The sequence below is a fragment of the Limulus polyphemus genome, unplaced genomic scaffold, assembly GCF_000517525.1.
Source record: "Limulus polyphemus unplaced genomic scaffold, Limulus_polyphemus-2.1.2 Scaffold5045, whole genome shotgun sequence".
Taxonomy (NCBI): Eukaryota; Metazoa; Arthropoda; class Merostomata; order Xiphosura; family Limulidae; genus Limulus; species Limulus polyphemus.
The window spans coordinates 45,712-51,361 of record NW_013670655.1 but is presented as its reverse complement, the minus strand read 5'-3'; the positions used below and the strand labels follow the sequence as shown (position 1 = coordinate 51,361).

The window sequence follows — 5,650 nt, the reverse complement described above, 5'->3', positions numbered from 1 at the left end:
TTTAAGAAAGGGCTTGTATCGCTGAAGTTCCTCGGGGAGAATTTTACGGGAAATTATCAAACGAACAGAGACGTAACAATATTTTAAATAACTTAGGCGTATCACCCCATAATCTTGTGGGACCTATCCATCCAGGATTGCTTCTTACAAGTGACAATGGTTTGACGGTTAGGCCTATCGTCCAGGGTTACCTCTTACAAGTGACAATGTTTTTGAAGGTTAGGCCTATCCGTTCAGGGTTACCTCTTACAAGTGACAATGTTTTTGAAGGTTAGGCCTATCCGTTCAGGGTTACCTCTTACAAGTGACAATGTTTTTGAAGGTTAGGCCTATCCGTTCAGGGTTACCTCTTACAAGTGACAATGGTTTAGAACTATTTGCAATACACTCGTATAAAAAATTCGTTGAAACCTGTTGTACATGACAGAGAACGTTCCACTAAACTAGTACGACTTTGTTATTCTATCGTAATGTTAATACATTAAAATAAATATAACACGCTGAACTTGTGTTAATTCAGATTTTGGGGGGATTTTAGGAGAATAAGACTCTTACAGTTACATATGGTAACATATGAAATATATTTCATCATTTTGAGAGCATTAGCAAGTAGACGATGATAAAATCAAAACATGATACAGAATAAGTTGTAAAAGCAATGACCACAGCGGCGAACGTAGAATAAACTTTAAACTTTAGAGAAAGAAAGATAAAAGAAAAAATACGATCATCTAACATGGTCTGTATTTGAAAATTTTATGGAAAAAAAAAGAAAAACTGATAAAGACAGCATAAACATATATTATATAGTTTTCATAATTGCTTGATTTAGTTTTTTAATTGCTAAACATTCCGTTAGAGGACGCCGTTAAAATTAGGATAACAATTTCATAATAGCAGAGTGCTATTTGAGGTTCAAATGAGAAGGAAATATAGAAAACGTTCTTGAATAACGACCTTAGTTCATATACCAATTACTAAAAAGACGTGGTCAGTATAAATGTGTATAATATAGTTGTGTATGCAATTAAACTGCATACTTAGCTATTCGTAAAAGTTATTTTCGTTAAATTATTTTTAAAATACTACACATCAGAAACACGCTTAACAGAGATAAAATGTCATCAATTAGTGTTTCAAAATACTTGACGAAAAGGCTTAGTTCTTTAGGTACAGATAGGATAAGTGCGAAATGTCCTAAAGGCATTATTAAAGTCAACTGATGTAACAGCTTGACTTTAGTTGAAACATATACATAAAAATGTGTCAGTTACACTTTTGCATATAGCGAACAAAAAATCACACAATTCAGACTTGTTCTACTAAACTACATATCACATATATAGCTAGTATTCAAACAAAATATTTTACGTTTGAAAATATCGGATAATACGGTTTATAATTCAAAATATATGCCAAAATGTTGGACTTTAATAGAGCATACACCAAGGTTTTAAGAGTATTGTTTATTGTCTTTCATTATGTTTTTAAAAATCGAACATGTAAAGTAGAAGGTCATGCTAACTTGAAGAAGTAAAAAATGTTGACTGTTTCCAAATCATTCGGTAGAACTTCTGACGTAGTGGGTGATAAATATTTTGACTTTCAATACAAGACAGTGGTTTAATTGTTTTCTGTAGCCACTCCCAATTGTTACAATGCAAACTAGTAAGCTCCAACTAACTAAAATAACCTTTGTGTAGCCCATTCTGCAGTGCACGTGTTGCTACTTCAAGGTAACGTATAGACGGATAATATACTGGGAAGGGGTGGTGATATTAGGGTACGCACGTTGTATGTGGGTTCGAATAATTAGGCAGATTAAACCAATAATAAGTTACATACCTGACAACATCGGCAGTCATATTATCGTCCTTGATGCAAGGCTTGGAATTCAAATATCCCTAAACTTATTTAATGTGCCATGTAATATATTCATACCAATTAAGAGATATTTGGTGAATCTTAAAATATACGTTATCATCACATTGAATATTTCTTCGAGTTTACTACAAGACTAGTGGGGAGCTAATCCCCCCTCGCCTGTAATCACTAGGATACAATAAACTTGCCTTTTTTTCTAACTCCTTTACTTTTGTAAGTGTAAAAATGCATTTTTACCTCACGAAAACTAACGTGGGCCATTCTACAAAATTGCCTTCAAATCATGGAATATTGTTGGAGCGTGAAAATATATTTTTATCTCCGCGTAAATGATGAGTTGGATTTTCTTTTTCAGTCCTAGCGTGAAAACCAAACATCTATAACAGGAAATGTTCCTGTCGTGTTTATGAATGGCACCACTCATGTGTAATATGTAAACGAATAACAAAAATATAGAGCCATTTACTTGATTACTGCTTTTATATCTATTATTCAAAAGATTTCGTATTGTATCAGTTTTTTTAAGCCTACTTCACACTTAACTGAATGTGTATATAATGATGTAGTTATCCAAAAGAAGAAGTGGTTTGGTGATTGGAAGTTTGACAGGTCAGTAGCATGGTGAGTAAAAACAGTTAAACGAAAAATAAATATATACCATACGTAATATTTCCCAAAGGAGAAGTGGATAAACTTCATATTCTCAAACGAAGTGAGTAAATGTTATATTTCCAAAAGGGAGAAATTAGTAAATGTCATATTCCTCAAAGGATAATTGGGTAAATGTCGTATTCTCAAAAGGAGAAGTGGGTAAGCTTCATATTCTCAAACGAAGTCAGTAAACGTCATATTTCCAAAAGGAGAAGTAGGTAAACGTCATATTCCTCGAAGGATAATTGGGTAAACGTCATATTCTCCAAAGGATAATTGGGTAAACGTCATATTCTCCAAAGGATAATTGGGTAAACGTCATATTCTCAAAAGGAGAAGTGGGTAAACGTCATATACTCTAAAGGAGAAGTGGGTTAATGTCATATTCTCAAAAGGAGAAGTGGGTAAACGTCATATACTCTAAAGGAGAAGTGGGATAATGTCATATTCTCAAAAGGAGAAGTGGGTAAACGTCATATACTCTAAAGGAGAAGTGGGTTAATGTCATATTTCACAAAGGAGAAGTAAGTAAACGTCAGATTCCACAAGTGTTATCACTTGAACATTTCAATCCTTTACTGACTGAGGAAAGCTAGTATCTTCTCAAACTAGTTAACCCTAAAGGAACAGGACAAAGTAAATAATAGGTCAAAACGTTTCGTCTGGTGTCACGTCATCAGAATCTGGCAATAGATTGATTAACCGTTTTGTTTTACCGAAAGAGGAAATAACGCGAAAAAACGCGCTCCGCACTTTGGTACCGTGGGTGCGTCATAAGAGTGCCCGTCAAATCCCCCTAATCGATTAGCGTAACCAAATAATTTGTGGTAGGTATTGTGGGGTGTTGACTAACTAATTGCCTTCCCTCTACAGTCTGTCAGATCAAAACTGACGACGGCTACTGCAGACTTTGTATAACCTTACATGAATTTCCCAAACAAATAAACCCACTACTTTGTTCATGAAACATAAGAACATATCATTTATACGTTCAGGAAGGGTAAAAAAAACAACTGAAATCAAATTTCACTTCCTTACCTGATGTATGACCATTATTAAAAACTGTTACATTCTGAATGGTTTTGTATAATATGTCGTAATTTGTCTCGTACTACTAGAAAATCGCAGATCTGTAGTAAAACACAACTATCAGTTTTATTTACTGGGTAAACATTTTAAGTACGTTAATTTTTATTTTTAGACTCCTTGTAAGGTTCTAATAGAGAATCGCATTGATTGGTTCCAAAAAATAAACTGTGAAACTGGGTTAAACGATTTTCTCGTCTTTAACATGCGGGATCTAAACATTGTATTGGCTTATTGCGTTCATATATAAACTATATAATTTAGAAACGAACTTGAGCTTTGTCTTAGACAGAACTTCAACTTTCTTCAATTAAAAATGGTGAAAAAAACACTGGCTTACATAAAAGGTTTTTTTACTAACTGAAGTTTTCTGTGTAAAGTAAACTATAATCGTATGGTCTTCTTGACATAGTTTAAAACTTAACAGGCAGGTCAACTTTTATATATTTGATTACTATCGCTTGTACTGAGATATTTACGATATTATTTACCTTGTATTTCTTTGTGTTTATTGCTGACCCACATTTACACCTGAACAGGATACGAACTGAATTGTAACAATCCTAAGCAAGAGTTCCAAGAACGAGATGACGTAGAACCATTTAAAAAAATGTAGATTATCCAATTACTCATCAAATAGCAATATCAGCATCTTTGGAAAACAACAAAACTATAACTGACTATTGGAACATTTGCATAATCTAAAATATACACTTGTTTCTAGTGTTCAGTTGCTTTAAAAATGTATTCTATCTTATTCTTTCAATGTCCCCGGTAAATCAATGATAACTCTGAGGATTTACAACCCCAAAAGTGCGGAATTCGATACCCCGCGGTGTACAGCGTGCTGATAGCCCATCGTGTAGCTTTGCACAAACAAAACAACGACATCTGTCTTGTATATAACTTATTGAGATGAGAAAATTATCAAACCATATTCAAAAGTATCCTTTTTTTTCACATCAGGTTTAATCTTACAAGCTTTTTGAAATCACAGCATGTTAGTGCTACGTAACTCGAGACTATATTTCTAAGAAGGTTAACGACATGTATAACTAAGCGGAAATACCGTCAAAATTGTATATAATTAAGCCATATGAAAGAGATGAAAAGTAAACACTGAGATATGAGACCATCTCAACACCCCTCCCCTCCAACCCCAAGCAACAAAGATTAACTTTAAACGAACGAAAACAAATGCATTTTATTCACCAAGTTATTTTCCGACGCTTACACACAAGCCTAGATCTTAAAACTGATTATGTCCAATTACTTTGGCGTTGTGATAGCAACATTGTACAAAGATGCATTGTTTTATAAATATATACATAGTACCCAAAGCGATATTAAAGCCATGGTTCCCCCCCCCCTAACTTTAGCCACTAATTGTTCGTTCCTACTTTGTTTTCAGAATACCTTCTATATGCTTGAATCCATGACAACGTAATTACGTTTTTTATAGATTTGTCAAGCCTGAAGAGTTTCACTTCTCACGAACAACCCTTGAGTTCATTGTGTATAAGTTGGAGCTAGTGAAAGATACAACAAACAACCCCTCAGTTCATTATGTACAAGTTAGATCTAGTGAAAGATACAGAGATCTTTCTAAAGGTAACCATGTGTTAAAATGAATATTCCCAATTCTGTCTCGTTAATCACGGGAAGTTCTTACTGGGACTTTAAGTAGATAAGATGTTCATATATAATTTACAATAAAACAATCACATAACCTGTTTACCAGAGTGCCTGTAAGGTGGTGTTTAATAATCATTCCAATAATTTGTTCCAGGTGATTAGCCATAAATGTTTTTAAAAACACTTTTTTACCATTAAAGGCATCATATTTCAACACGACATACTCATGTATCGGTGTTTGTCTTATTGTCAGCTTTACTCGTATTTGTGTTATTGTCAATTAGTGACGTCTGTTTTATTATCAAGTTGTTAACTGGTGGTGTTTGTGTTATTGTCAGCTAATGGTGTATGTGTGTTATTGTCAGCTAATGGTGTATGTGTGTTATTGTCGGCC

General features: G+C 33.9%; 1 protein-coding gene across 2 annotated transcripts in view; it reads right to left on the bottom strand.

Annotated features, from left to right (window-relative positions):
- LOC106472049 (lipoma HMGIC fusion partner-like 3 protein) overlaps positions 1-5,650 on the bottom strand; it is a 45,159-nt gene that overhangs the window by 17,183 nt on the left and 22,326 nt on the right. The gene's annotated exons all lie outside the window — the stretch shown is intronic.